Raw genomic sequence first — 15,818 nt, 5'->3', positions numbered from 1 at the left:
GCTGCTGTAGGGCCTCTTCCCCAGGATGAGACAGCCCAGCCATTCCCCTTCCCTCTTTTTTTTTTTTTTTTTTTTTTTTGAGATGGAGTCTCACTCTGTCACCCAATCTGCACTGCAGTGGTGCAATCTTAGCTCACTGCCACCTCTGCCTCCCGGGTTCAAACAATTCTGCCTCAGCCTCCCTGGTAGCTGGAGTTACAGGCGCCCAGAACCACGCCCAGTTAATTTTTATATTTTTAGTACAGATGGAGTTTCAACTTGTTGGCCAGGCTGCTCTCGAACTCCCGACCTCAGGTGATCCACCTGCCTCGGCCTCCCAAAGTGCTGGGATTACAGGCATGAGCCACCGCATCTGGCCGAGTCAGCCCAGACATCTTGACTTTTTGTTCTGGCAAAATTACTCTCTTCCACGTCTGCCTTCCAAGTAGCTAAATCAGAGATCTGGCCTTGGGGCAGGCTTGAAGAACCCCTGTTTTTTGGTCCTCAAGAGCTCCTACCAGGGTCTGGGACAATTCCAAGACTTGTGTTCTTAAAGAGGAAAGAAACCTCACATACACGGCTCTCGCAGAGCTCAGGCAGAGCTCAGGCAAGGCTTGGGAGGTGGCCCTAAGGTTTGGGTGTGCCATCTATGATAACAGCTAAGAGATCTGAAGCCAGCTGTCTGGGTTCCAACCTCAATTCCAACAGCACTGGCTGTGTGATGTTAGACAACGTCCCCAGCCTCTCTGTGGTTCAGTTTCCTCACTGTAAAAGGGACACAACAATAGAGCTTCTCTAAAAATTAAGTGAATTGGTGCATATAAGGTATTCAGAACAATGCTTGGCACATGGGGGAGTTCAATAGACACGTAATGAACAGAGTAACTTAGCAATTAATAAATATACTCATCCAGGACAGGCGCGGTGGCTCACGCCTGTAATTCCAAAACTTTGGGAGGCTGAGGCGAGAGGATCACTTGAGCCCAGGAGTTTGAGACTAGCATGGGCAACACAGCAATATTCCATCTCTAAAAATGTGTTTCTGTAACATATATGTATATATAGACTCATATATTCACAGTGTATTTATAATACACAAAATAGCGGAATACAGACTTAACTGTTCACAATGGTTACTTCTAGAGAAGGGGAAATGCAAATTTCAGCTTTTTATGCTACACATATATTCTTGTATCATCTGAAATATTTAAGCAAATTGTATGTATAAATTTGCCCCAAAACACATAGCAGAACAATGTAGTTTTGACTCAAAAATCTTCAAATCATGATGGAATTGTCCTGTGAAAGTAAAGTTATAGAGATGAAAAGTCTCCCTCCAGCCTAAATGCTCTTTCATACGACCTATATTACACACACCAATGCAGACGCCCCAATCCTTTCCCCACGGTCATAAGAATTTTTCAGTGAACTGTATTCCCCTTTACAAACTAGATGATAGTTAGAGTTACCAGGCAAGAACGTGGATCCAGTTCTGCTTTTTCAAAGCCCAATGTTCCTCACATAATAGCAATGCATTCTTCAACCGGTCAACTGCCCCCAACACCTGAGCTCTCTGTTGTACACAACTCAGCGAGGCCTGGGAGAAAGCAGGTGCAAATTTCACTTACTCAGTAACAACACATCCCACCTGATTCCTCTGCTGGGCTAGTTCTCAAGTCATCTTTTTCTAAGCTTTCATTCGGCTCTACCACATGTACCTAGGCTGGGTAAAATACTTTACCAGGTTTTTTTTTTTTTTTGAGATGGAGTTTCACTCTCTAGCCCAGGCTGGAGTGCAGTGACACCATCTCGGCTCACTGTAACCTCCACCTCCCGAGTTCAAACGATTCTCCTGCTTCAGCCTCTCAAGTAGCTGGGACTACAGGCACACCCAGGACTACCACCACACCCAGCTAATTTTTGTATTTTTAGCAAAGATGGGGTTTCACCATATTGGCCAGGCTGGTCTCAAACTCCTGACCTCATGATCCGTCCGCCTTGGCCTCCCAAAGTGCTGGGAATACAGGCGTAAGTCACCGCACCTGGCCTACTTTACCAGTTTTATTCCTGAATTAAACCTGTTATTACTATCAATAACGTCAATCAGTGCCATTTCATTCACCGTATGACACACACACACAAAGCACTCCATACTCGCTCCACCTATCTGCTTTTCTGCAATGGCCACAGTGTTCCCCATCTTACATGAGAGGCACACACAAAGACAATGACTTCTCCAAGGTTTTGTAATTCACAATCAGTGGCAGAACCAACATGACCAACCATGTCTGGCCAAGGCCTGTGTTTCAGCCACACCATCTGGTTGCTGCCCCAAGGCTCAATGGGCAAGTAACAGATCACTCCGATTGCAGAGGCTTCAGAAATGCCTTCCACCATGGTACAATGGACGGTTCGCTCTCAGAAGGGGAGGCAGGGGTGGAATCAGCACACAGTTCTGCTAGGTTTCTCATGCAGGGCACAGACTATGTGTATTTTGTGCCTTGCTTTGCAGTTGAAATGTCTCCTGCCCCCTGTACAACAGCTTTCTTTGTCCTCTCCACATAAAAGTACAACTGAGGTCCTCAGGGGAAGGCAGTGATCACTGCCCTGTGCCACACCTGACTGATGTCCAAACAAGTGGACACACAGGCTCTTCTCTTATGGCCCAGGCTGCCCCCATCTGCTAAGCATCAACAACTACACATAGGATTTGCAGAACATGAATGACATGGAGGTGACTGCTTTATCTCTGTTGAAAACTTACTGCGCTCTCTTAAAAAAGGGAATTCAGGAAAAACTGAACATTTGAGGCTGGCTGGCTGTAATCTTCAGCTGCTGAGAAAGCCTCAGCTGCTCGGTTCCACTGTGGAAATCCAACTCCTCCCTCAAAGTCCAACTCAAGTACACCTCCTCTGCGGTGACTGCCCCTTCCTCCCTTTCACAAGCATGTGTTCTCTCTGCAGTCCCAGAGCATTCTATCGCCACCTCTGGAGCCACACTGTCCCAGCCTACAGCCAGCTCAGCGCACAGCTGCCTCTCCCTTTGTGTACCTGCAGGCCCCACCTGGGCTGGAAGGCTGCCTCCTTCTCCTCCGCACAGAGGCGGCACTCAGGAACTACTGAATGAGGGAGGGAGTGGATGAGCAAGATCAGCCAAGGGCTACAGGGAGTGACCTGCAGCTCCCAGCAGGAACAGCCCCTGCCCTGCCAATCCGGAGGTGCTGGCTCTGTTCTCAGCAGGGCCGCTAAAAGCTCCCTTATAACAGCTCTAGGCCACAACGGTCAACTTGGTGTCAGGCCCTAGAGACACCGAAACTCCTAACAAATAAAGAGGCCGCGTATGCAGCATGCTCGTTAAAAGCACAGGCTTTGGAGTCAGAGCTTGAATTCCGCTTATTATGTGACCTTGAGCAAGTTACTCAATGCATCAGTCTCATTTTGTCACCGGCAAAATGAGGACATTATCTGCCACACAGTGTTGCTGAAAAAGTAAGAGAGGTGACAGACGCAAAGTGCTTGGCACTTACTTACTCTTATTGGTTTATTACAAAGAAGAGAACACGGGAACAGCCAAATGCAAGAGAGGCACAGGGCACACCACGGGGCAGAGAGGTCGAGGCTCCCATGCCTGGAAGTGCCACCTCCCCAGCACCAAATGAGTTCACCAAACCAGAAGCTCCCCAAACCCAGTATTTAGAGGGTTTTATGGAGTTTTAATAACATCAACATGATTAAGTCACTGGCTACCCGTGACTAGCTCAATCTCCAGCCTGTCTCATCTCCCCTCCCAGAGGTAGGTGTGGGGCTGACATGTCCAACTCTATAATCATGACTCATCTTTCTGGCAACCAGCCCTGATCCTGAACCTGTCTAGGGGCCGAAGCCCCCTGTCATCTCATTATCATACAAAAGACACTCCTATCGCCCCAGAGATTCCCAAAGTCTTAGAAGCTCTTGTGTCAGGTATTGAAACCTAAGACCAAATATTATAACCAATGATGTTCCTATCACTCAGGAAATTACAAGGGTTTTAGAAGCTGTGGGCCAAAAACCAGGAAGAATACTAAATATATACACTATTATACTATGTATCCCACTATCACAATAATTTTTTTTGAGACAGAGTCTACCTCTGTTGCCCAGGTTGGAGTGCAGTGGTGCAATCTCAGCTTATGGTGCGATCTCAGCTCACTGCAACCTCCACCTCTCAGGTTCAAGCAATTCTTGTGCCTCATCCTCCTGAGTAGCTGGAACTACAGGTGTGCAACACTACAACTGACTAATTTTTGTATTTTTTAGTAGAGACGGGGTTTCACTGTGTTGGCCAGGCTGGCCTTCAACTCCTGGCCTCAAGTGATCTGCCCACCTCGGCCTCCCAAAAATCTGGGATAAGTCACGAGCCACCGTGCCTGGCCTCACTAGCACAATAATTATACTGAGAGGATGGGGGAGAAAAACGTGGGCAACAGGAGGAGCGGGGAAGGTAAGCAGCCTGAATCCTTGTCTTCCATAGTAGGACACCTCCCTGTCTTTCACACAATCTAGAAGAACGAGCTAAAACATAAACACAGTAACCTCCAAGGAGCAGGGATCAGAGTGGAGAAGGGTAAGGTGGGGGATTGCTGGGTTTTGTCCTAAGCCTTGTTAATTTCTGACTCTTAGAACTGTAGGCCTGTACAACTTTGCTAAAAATGAGTATTTACCTGTAATCCCAGCACTTTGGGAAGCCAACGTGGGCGGATCACGAGGTCAGGAGATCGAGACCATCCTGGCTAACACGGTGAAACCCCGTCTCTACTAAAAATACAAAATACTAGCCAGGCGTGCTGGCAGGCGCCTGTAGTCCCAGCTACTCAGGAGGTTGAGGCAGGAGAATGGTGTGAACCCAGGAGGCGGAGCTTGCAGTGAGCTGAGACTATGCCACTGCACTCCAGCCTGGGCGACAGAGCGAGACTCCATCTCAAAAAAAAAAAAAAAAGAGTATTTAGTTTTTAAACAAAATCTGATATTTGACCAACAACAATAGTATATTAAGTGATATGGTTTTTTGTTTTTGTTTGAGAGAGGGTCTTGCTCTGTTGCCTGGGCTGGAGTGCGGTGGTATAATTCTAACTTACTACAGCCTCAAATTATTGGGATCAGGTGATCAACCTCTCGAGCAGCTAGAACCACAGGTGTGCACCACCATGCCCAGCATTCTTTCTCTCTTTTTTTTTTTTTTGGTAGAGGTGGAGGTCTTGCTATGTTGCTGGTCTTAAACTGCTGACCTCAGTGGATCCTACTGCCTCAGCCTCCCTAAGTTCTGGGATTACAGGTGTGAGCCACCACACCAGGCCAAAGTGGTGTATTCTAAAATTTTTTGGAATCCAACCACTTTGAAAAAGTATGGAGAGCTATAAATCATCTCCCCATAAACACACATGGATGCAGATACACAAAATTGTTGCACAGGATTTTGGGGACTTCATAAAGTCCTGAAAGCCAGGTTAAAAACCTTAGGACTATACATTCTGGTTTCTTTTTTTTTCTTTTTTTTTTTTTTGAGACAGTCTTGCTTTGTCATTCAGGCTGGAGTGCAGTGGCGTGATCTCCGCTCACTGCAAGGTCTGCCTCCCAGGTTCACGCCATTCTCCTGCCTCAGCCTCCCGAGGACCTGGGACTACAGGCGCCCGCCACCATGCCCGGCTAATTTTTTGTATTTTTAGTAGAGGCAGGGTTTCACCATAGCCAGGATGGTCTCAATCTCCTGACCTCGTGATCCACCCTCCTCGGTCTCCCAAAGTCTGGGATTACAGGCGTGAACCACCGCGCCCGGCCCTAGATTCTGGTTTATTAAAGGAAATGCATTTCAAGTCAGAGTTTGTCATTTATTGCACAGGAAAATAAAAACTTAGTTAAGAAAATCAAAAACACCCACATGATAAAATGAGGTCCTACTTGGTTTTAAACTACTTGGTGACCACCATCAGTTGTTTGCTTGACCACAGGATGCACCTAATTCCTAACTATGAATAAAGGTACAAACATTGTTTATTGGGCTTTTGGCTTCAGCCTTGAAACAATCAGATTCTCTCAAACTCAGGAATGTGAATCGCTGTTGGGTTGATGCAGCTGTTTCCATTCTAGAAATGGACCTGGAATCATGTACTTTTCGCCCATGAAGAGTCCTTTGTGCAAAACTTGAAAAGGGAAGGTCCCAAATTCCCCATATGGTATTTCTTCCAGTAGAGGAATTACTCTAATGACTTCTTAGCAAAACTTACATGATCAGGGCAGGCCATCAAAATACTCCAGAAAACAAAGTTTAGCTCCATTTCTGATGGACCTGTCTCCACTGCTATCAGTCTCACCAACAGCCTCACATCAAGTCAGAGGAACGGTTTTTTCATTTAAGAAGGATCTTCATGGCTGGGTGTGGTCGCTCACGCCTGTAATCCCAGCACTTTGGGAGGCCAAGTTGGGTGGATCACGAGGTCAGGATTTGGTGACCAGCCTGGCCAACATACTGAAACCCCGTCTGTACTAAAAATACAAAAATTAGCCAGGCTTGGTGGCACGTGCCTGTGGTCCCAGCTACTTAGGAGGCTGAGGCAGGAGAACTGCTTGAACCTGGGAGGTGGAAGTTGTGGTGAGCCAAGACTGCACCACTGCACTTCAGCCCGGGCAAGAGAATGAGACTCCGTCTCAAAAGAAAAAAAAAAAAAAAAAGGACCTTCATGTTCCTGCCAATTTGCAAAAAAATTAAATAAATAAATAAATAAATAATTGATATCTGTTAACCAGAGGTGACAAAAAGCACCTCCCAGGCTGCTGTAGTAAGTGGATCCGTAACTGTGGTGGGAGATTCCAACCCCCGAGACCTGTGACTATGTCGTGCAGCAAAAGGGCTTGGCCACAGGCCTTAGGAAGAGTATCCTGGGCTATCCAGGGAGGTCCAATCTAATCCCATGAGCCTCTAAGAGCATAGAACTGGCCAGGCGCGGTGGCTCACACCCGTAATCTCCACACTTTGGAAGGCTAAGGCAGGCAGATCACGAGATCAAGAGATGGAGACCATCCTGGCTAAAATGGTGAAACCCATCTCTACTAAAAATACAAAAATTAGTTGGGTGTCATCGCGGGCAACTGTAGTCCCAGCTACTCAGGAGGCTGAAGCAGGGGAATCACTTGAACCCAGGAGGTAGAGGTTGCAGTGAGCTGAGTTCATGCTACTGCACTCCAGCCTGGGCAACAGTGCGAGATTCCATCTCAAAAAAATATTTTAAAATAGGGAATAGAACTTTCTCCGAGTGCAAGAAGAGAAATGCACAAAGGGGAACTGGAGAGCCTGACCAGGTCCCTGGCCTACCTAGTCCTGAGCTGATGGGACCACGTACAAAGACCAGATAGAGGCCTCAGGAGCTGAGGGCAGCTCCCAACAGATGGAGAGCAAGGGAACAGACACCTCAGTCCTGCAACCACAAGGAACTATATTTGGCCAAAAGCACTTGGAAACAATTCTCCAGTGAGGAATGCAGCCCAGCCCACATGGTGATTTTTGCCCAGTCACATCCACGTCAGTCTTCTGCCCCATAGAACTGTGAGATGATACAATTTCAATTGTTTTAAGCCACTAAATTTGTGGAAATGTGGTAAAGCAGCAACAGAAATGAATACAGTGATTCACGTGGAAACCCCTAGAAGAGTTCCTGGCACAGTGTTGACACCTGACAAGCGTTTCCTGATTTCCTTACATCGCAAGGCAGGGCTGGCCACACTCCATCCAAAACAATAAATGATAGACTTGTTCTGACAAACCAGATTCAGTGAATTATAAATGGCCCAGAACACCTACAAATTTTAGGTTTCAGGTAAGTGATTGCCTTTCTTTTCACTTAGAAGCCTCCCAATGCTCATCTTACTGATAAACTCTAAGTACCAGGCAGGAGACTAAACACCAGACAAACCCAGCCCCAGATGCCCCAAGGGAGCCCATCCCAGCACTCACTCTCCGCTGCACTGAAATGATGTCCAGGTCAGTTTATCCCACTAGACCAAGAACTCCAGCTCTCCACGTGTGAGTCACCAGTGCTGCCTCTGCATCTCTGCTTCTAGGATGGTGCTTCTGCACTTCACAGGAAATCTGTATCAATGTTTGTCAACACTATATATGACAGTGTCACTTAATATCTGCACAGAAAACATAAATTCTTTGAGGACCAGGGCTGGGTTTATTAGCCTTTGTAATCCCACTGCCACTGTCTGAGACATCAGAGGCACTCGGTAGAAGTTGGTGAAGAGAAAGAAAAGGCAGAGGAGAGACAGGAAAGCAGGACCAACACCGCAGACACAGATTCTGAGGTGGCCGGAGGAGAGGCAGGGCAGAGAAACTTCCTGGATGCTGGAATGGGGTTCACTGTGATATCTGCTGCTGGATTTCAAATGTCAAAGGTGATGCTTTGCTGACCTTGACCTCTGACTGCCCTTTAGCTTTCCCAACCTCAACACAGGGCACTTAGAAACTGCAATGTCAAGAAATTATGCTTCATTAAAGCATGGGAATGTTATTTACATGGACGTTCATTACTGAATTTTTTACATGGGAATGTAAATAATTGAAGAGATTGTTAAAGATTAAATCATGCACATTCAATAACTTTGTAAAATATTAATGATAACTGAAACACAAATTTTGATGTTCCCCAAAAATGCTAAAATATAAAAAAATACTGGCCAATTAAAGATAGAAAACAATCCTAATGCAGCTCCCCAACAGACACATTAAAACTTCTCTATACATTAAATATTTCGGATTTCAAAGGAAAACCCAGATTCATTCCATTCTTAATATGGCGTTAAAAAAAAAAATCTTAGGTAATACAATATTTCATTTAAAATTTACAAAATTCCATTACATTCATTATTTCATTTGATCCTCAAAACAATCTCCTGAGTTAGGCAGAACAGGTATTATTAACAACTAACTCCATTTTACAGGTAAGGGAACTGAAGTTCAGCAAGTACTTGGGTTTAACAAAAGCTTTAATAGGGCCACATATCAAAACCAAATCCTCTGCTCAAAAGAACTAGAATAAGTTATCTTTTACATATTATTCATACTTATATCCTGTCAATATCCAAAAATGTTTTCAGGTAGCCTGCAATAATAGACACCTATCCAATAAAAACATTAAAACGAAAAACAGGGGGAAAAAAAACAGCAGGTGACATGGGAGACAGACGAAGGTAGATAGCAAAGACTGAGACTTATAATCTAAGAAAACTTCATCTCTGACCTTCCAGTTCCAGGGAGATAACGCTAAAGGAAACAAGATGGTTTATAGACTCATAAACTGACAAAAGAGAGGTTGCATCAGTTCTTAACTCTGAAACACTCCTAGCAGCCACAGCAAATCTCTAGGACAACATACCAATGGCATCAAAGCAAGAGTATACTTCGGGATAGAGTGAATTAAGTTCCCTGTTTGGGACCCAGGCCAGGGCTAGAGAAAAGAACTCTGAAATGTAGAGCTCAAAAATACATCCTCTGTCGGCCAGGCGCAGTGGCTCACACCTGTAATCCCCAGCACTCTGGAAGGCCGAGGCGGGCAGATCACGAAGTCAGGAGATGGAGACCATCCTGCCTAGCACAGTGAAATCCTGTTTCTACTAAAAATACAAAAAATTAGCCGGGCATGGTGGCAGGCGCCTATAGTCCCAGCTGCTTGGGAGGCTGAGGTAGGAGAATGGAGTGAACCCAGGAGGCGGAGCTTGCAGTGGGCCAAGATCCTGCCACTGCACTCCAGCATGGGCAACAGAGCAAAACTCCGTCACCAAAAAAAAAAAAAAAAAAAAAAAAAAAAAAAAAAAAAAAAAAAAAAACAAAAAAACAAAAAAACAAAAAAACATATATATATATATATACCCTCTGTCTTCTCCATACCCATGTGTCCCCTTCTGTGAGAGACTTCCTTACACCATTGCGGGGAAGAGAATTTTTCTCTGCTATATTTGCTTGAAAGAATTAAAGGTGTAGGGCAAAAATTCTTGGAAATTATGTAGTTTACGATCCTCAAAAGTGAGAAAAATGAAGCCCAGAAGAGAAGGCCTTCCAGGAAAATTCCAGAGCCAGAGGTAGACCCAGTACATTGTTTTTGTTTTTGTTTTGAGAGGAAGTCTCACTCTATGGCCCAGGCTGGAGTGCAGTGCAGCCATTTCACTCACTGCCACCTCCGCCTCCTGGGTTCAAGCTATTCTCCTGCCTCAGCCTCCTGAGGAGCTGCGATTACAGGCGCCCACCACCACACCCAACTAATTTTTGTATTTTTAGTAGAGACAGGGTTTCACCATGTTGGCCAGGTTGGTCTCCAACTCCTGACCTCAAGTGATCCGCCTGCCTAGACCTCCCAAAGTCCTCGGATTACAGGCGTGAGCCACCGTACCAGGCAGACCTGTTAAGTTTTAATCAAGTACTCTGAACTATGCAACAAACGCTAGGAAGTAATAGAAAAAAAATTAATCTAAAAACCCTCTGGAGAGTCAAAGAATTGCAGATTTAAAATAGCACGAATACTTGGATTCACGGTATTGAAAAAGGACCTCGCATTTACCCACGCGCGCGGGTCCACGCAGCCACCTATATAGGTGGCAAAACACTCAGGAAGCCCTCATGCGGGGCCGGGAAAGAGCCCCCACGCAGAGTCACGGACTCCCTCGTCCGAAGGTCCGCGCAGTCCCCTCGGTGAGTCTAGGGAAGCAGTCTCGCTGCGAGGGAGGGCGAGGAGGGCGGCGGAGTCTCCCTCTCGCGGTGGCCCGGACCCCGCCCCACGAGTGGGCCCTCGCAGGGCCCCCTCTGCTGCACGCGGGGACCAGCCACGCTGCGGGGAACCGGGCAGAAGCCAGCGCCTGGGTCCATGCAGTCCCCTCCGCGGCAGACGCGGGGAGCCGGGGAGCAGTAGGGACCGGCCCTCACCCGCAGGGCGACCAGGACACCCCGCGGGCCCACGAGGTACCGCAGCAGGCGCTAAGCCCCCGGTGCCGCCCAAGGCCGAGACAAAGCCCTGGAGCAAGGACCCCGGATCCCAACCTCAGACCCTGCGGAGCCCAGCTCGGAGCCGCCAGGCGCGGGGCAGAGACCCCCGCCCGGTCCGGAGACCCCGTCGCCCGTCGCGCCCTCTCACCTCAGGCTGCCGCCCCGCAGCGCTCGCTCCTCGCCGCGGCGCCTGGGCCGACTGGAGCGCAGCTGAGCAGCCGACAGAGCCGCGGCAGCCTCAACAATGGAGCCCCGGGGCGGGGCCGCCGCCGCCGCTTCAGCCCGTGTTCCCCGCTCAGGATCCGGCTCGGATCAAGGAGCTGCAGCTGGCGCGGGGTTGCGGCCGGGAAACACACCGCGCAGGTGCACACGGCCCAGCCCGCCGCCCGCAGCCCCGCCCCCAGCGGAGCCGGGCGCCCAGGGCCCGCCCCCCGGGCAATGGGGAGCGAGCTGCGCGGAGAGGGCGGGGCCTGGGGGAACAAAGGCAGGTTGGGCGGGGCGGCGCTGGGACTGGGCGTGCGGTGTCCCGCGGGAGGACCGGACCCAAGAGCTGGCCGGATCCTGGCCTCCTAGAAGACCCAGCTCAACGTCCACCTGCAGTCTGTCCTACAGGACGCGCTCATCTCAAGCCCAGAACTCAGGCTTTTAGGGCAGAGAGCGAGAGACAGGCTTGCTTTACAAAAAAGGAAACTGAGGTTCAAGGAATAGGATTGCCTGCTGCCCGAAGTCACGTAGTCCCATTCACTCGTTCACCTTGTCATTCAGCAAACATTTGGAAGCACGTATGGTGGGCGTTAGGAGTGAAGTAGGGCCAGGCGCGGTGGCTCGCTCCTGTAATCCCAGCAGTTTGTGGGACGGAGGCAGGTGGATCACTTGAGGCCAGGAGTTCGAAACCAGCCTGGCCAACAAGATGAAACCCCATATCTGCTAAAAATAAAAAAACTTAGCCGATCGTGGTGACGCGTCCCTATGGTCCCAGTTACTGGGAAGACTGAGGCAGGAGAATCGTTTGAGCCCGGGAGGTGGAGGTTGCAGTGAGCTGAGATGGTGCCACTGCATGCGCTCCAGCCTGGGCGACAGAATGAGACTCTGTCTCCAAAAAAAAAAAAAAAAAAAAAAAAAAAAAATTAATAGAGGGGAAGTAAAAACGAACTTAGGCCTTCCCTGAAGGAGCTCGGCCAAGGAGTACCTGAAATGTCTCTGCATCTCTTTAAGGTCTGATAAAGGAACCAGGAGCAAGCGCTAATCACTTCCCTTTCCTACCTCAGAACTTTCATGTGTTTGCTGTTCCCCGCCTGAAATGCCAAGTACCAATGGTATTTATTTATTTATTTATAGAAATGAGGTCTCCCTATGTTGCCCAGGCTGGTCTCAAACTCCTGGCCTCAAGCTATCCTCTCGTCTCAGCCTCCCAAAGTATTGGGATTGCAGGCATGAACCACTGTCCCAGCCCTGATCGTCTTTAAAACGTCTTTCCTCATCTTATTTGAGTTTCCTGCTCCATGTGACCCCACACCCTTGGTTTCCCTGTACTTCCATAGCTGCTCCTCGGTGGGTCCTGGGGACCCACCCCCTTCTCTGCCCAACTTGTATATGTCTGGACTCAGGCCAAATGCCCTTCCATTTGCAGTGGGCACTGCCACAAGAAATCTCATGCCTTTCCAGGCTTCACAAACCATCCACATGCTCTGCTGCCTGCCAGAGACATCCATCCCAGTCAGATGCCCAGCCCTGACCTTTCCCAAAGGCCCAGCTGGACACAGGGAAACATCTCAAATTTTCCGCGGGCCAAACAGAGTGCTTTATTAGTGCCCTAACCTGCTCATCCACATTCTTGTGATTCTCAGTGAACAGCCCCTCCATCCACCCAGCTGCTCAGGTGAAAATCTCAAATCCTCCTCCAGTCCTTCCTCCTGGAACCTCTCATGCAGCCCTCTGCCTTCCTAGGACACTGAGCACGCCTCACTCCCAGTGCCAGCTGGGGTGCTGTCTGAGTGGCTGCCACCCACTTGGCATGAAGTGTGACCTCTCGCCCGGTGTGGTGGCTTATGCCTGTAGTCACAGCACTTTGGGAGGCTGATGTGGGCAGATCGCTTGAGGCCAGGAGACTGGGACCAGCCGGGCCAATATGGTGAAACTAAAATACAACAATTAGCCAGGCATGGTAATGTATGCCTATCATCCCAGCTACCCTACCCAGGAGGCTGAGGCAGGAAAATTGCTTGAACCTGGGAGGCAGAGGTTGCAGTGAGCCAAGGTCACACCACAGCACTCCAGCCTGGGCAACAGAGCGGGACTCTGTCACAAATTTTAAAAAAGAAGAAGGAGGAGAAGAAGAAGAAGGAGAAGAAGTGTGACCTCTCTAAGGCAAGGCAGTGTCCCACTCTGATTCACTTCCATGTGTAAAACAGGACCTGCGCCCTGAAGGCACTCACTCAGGAAGGCTGCTGGGATGGGTGGATGCACAGTTAAGGTCTTCATGGTGGCTGGGGCTGACCCCATCCCCATCGCTCTTCGCACACACACCTGCACACTCATCACTCCCACGCTCACACCCACCACTGAAAGCCTGGCCCCTAATCTGATTTGCCTAACAAGGTCCCTGGATGAACAACACATGCTTCCCTACCTCTCCCCTGCTAGGGCCCCACCGTGTTCTGGGATGTACTCAGGGATCAGGAGAACAAAACCTCAGGGAGTGAAAGGACATTCCAGGGTGCAGGCCTCTGCATCCCCCTCCATGCCCTCACCCCTGCCTGACACACCCTCACCCCTGTACCTGGCCAGCTCCTACCAACCCTTAAAGTCTCACCAAGTTCAGTGGTGGCAGCCACACCCTAAAGTGACTGACCCCCCAATGACCTATGCCGTTGCATAGTCTTCCTGACCTTGGGTACGAGCAAAACCGGTGACTGGCTTCTAACCCATAGAGCCTGGCAAAAGCAATGGGATGTCATTGTCACAGTGCATCACCTTCGCACACTAGAGAGAAAGGTTCCGCCTGCAGGCGCTACAGGAGGGAGATGCTGTGCTGAGAAAGGACCTTCGGAGGGGCCCTGTAGGCAAGGAAGCAAAAAACTGGGTCCTTGCCAAGCGGGTCCGAGGAAATGAATTATGCCAGTAACCTCGGCGGACCTGGAAATGGATTCTGCCCTGGTGGAGCCTCAGATGAGGATGCAGCCCAGCTGCTTAGCGTGAGATCCCAAGCACAGGACCCGCTAAAATGAGCTCAACTCCTAGCTTGCCAAAATTGGCTTAAAGGTGTGTGTTGTTTTAAGCTTCTAAGTGTTTAGTTATTGCCTATGAAAGTGGTAAAATATGAGACAATAACTTAGGTCCCCTCCCCATCACACACATTCTTCTTTCTGGCATTCATCACAATTATACTTATTGATTTAAAATCTCCCTTTTGACTGGGTGCAGTGGCTCAGGATTTCCAGACCAGCCTGGCCAACATGGTGAATCCCCATCTCTACTAAAAATACAAAAATTAGCTAGATGTGGTGGTGCAATCCTGTAATCCCAGCTACTCAGAAGGCTGAGGCAGGAGAATTGCTTGAATCCAGGAGGCAGAGGTTGCAGTGAGCCGAGATTACACCATTGCACTACAGCCTGAGTGACAAGAACAAAACTGTCTCAAAAAAAAAAAAGAATTGTCTCTTGCCACTAGCATGAAGGTCCCATGAGAAGAAAAATGGAAACTCTTGCTCATAACAGTGCCCCAAATGCCCAGCACGGTGTAGCTCTAGGGCAGTTAGTCGATGGTGGACGCTGCTGGTTGGAGGGCCCTGCTGGCCCTCCCAACTGCCTTCTCTCTGGTCACATTCCATTAGAGAGAACAGAATAGTTTCTTGCCTTTCCAGAGTCCCTCTTAGTGGGGATTGGCCAAGTGACATTGTCCTGCCCCGGGAGACATAAGTGGAAGTTGGCCGAAAGGTTTCTAGCCTTGGTGTGCTGGGACAATTTGAACCAGGACATGACAGCTGACCGTCCATTGTTCGGGAATTCTGCAAGTTGGTTGTTCAACACATTCGGTACTTCAAAATATTAAATAATATAAACTTGCAAATTAAAAAATGCATTAGACCAGATGCAGTGGCCCACGTCTAACACATGGGAAGCCTGAAGCAGGGAGATCACTTGAGCCCAGGAGTTCAAGACCAGCTTAGGCAAAAAAGGAAGACCCTGTCTCTACAAAAAATTTTAAAATTAGCTAGGCATGGTGGTGTGTGCATGCAATCCTAGCCACTCAGGAGGCTGAGGTGGGAGGATCGCTTGAGCCATCTGTTCAAGGCTCCAATGAGCTATGATAGTGTCACTGCACTCCAGCCTGGGTGACAGAGCCAGACCCTGTCTCAGAAATAAATATATTTCATATATTAATAAATTTATAATAAATGTATATATATACACATTTATGTATTATAATTATATATTTTGACATAAATATCTATTTCTTGTTTTATTTATTTATTTATTTTGAGATGGAGTTTAACCCTTGTCACCCAGGCTGGAGTGCAATGACACAATCTGGGCTCACCGCAACCTCCACCTCTTGGGTTCAAGTGATTTTCCTGCTTCAATCTCCTGAGTAGCTGGGATTACAGGCACGCACCACCACGCCTGGCTAATTTTTGTATCTATAGTAGAGATGGGATTTCTCCAAGTTGGTCAGTCTAGTCTCGAACTCCTGACCTCAGGTGATCTGCCACCTCAGCCTCCCAAATTGCTGGGATTACAGGTGTAAGCCACTGTGCACAGCCTATATGATATATTTATATATTATAATTATGTATATTAATTTTATATAATATATACAAATATAAATA

The 15,818-nt window shown here is 48.3% G+C and overlaps 1 protein-coding gene and 1 pseudogene across 3 annotated transcripts in view; one reads left to right on the top strand and one right to left on the bottom strand.

The window, feature by feature from the left end:
• The window catches only part of LOC144341470 (SH3 domain and tetratricopeptide repeat-containing protein 1-like), a 52,194-nt gene extending 40,834 nt beyond the window's left edge, over positions 1-11,360 (bottom strand). For 2 of the 3 annotated variants that reach the window (XM_078005021.1, XM_078005023.1), the window contains exons 1-2: positions 11,138-11,360; positions 7,966-8,100 (exon numbers count right to left, since the gene is read on the bottom strand). The gene's annotated coding sequence lies outside the window, so the exon portion shown is untranslated. The remainder of the gene's footprint in view (positions 1-7,965; positions 8,101-11,137) is intronic. The other variant, XM_078005024.1, reaches the window with a different exon arrangement.
• On the top strand, positions 10,493-11,562 carry LOC144341282 (uncharacterized; annotated as a pseudogene).
• The last annotated feature ends 4,256 nt before the right edge of the window (positions 11,563-15,818 follow it).

This window comes from Macaca mulatta, chromosome 6 (genome assembly GCF_049350105.2).
Source record: "Macaca mulatta isolate MMU2019108-1 chromosome 6, T2T-MMU8v2.0, whole genome shotgun sequence".
NCBI classification, from domain to species: Eukaryota; Metazoa; Chordata; class Mammalia; order Primates; family Cercopithecidae; genus Macaca; species Macaca mulatta.
Note: the sequence above shows the minus strand (reverse complement) of the source record. Positions and strands in the feature narration are given on the sequence as shown.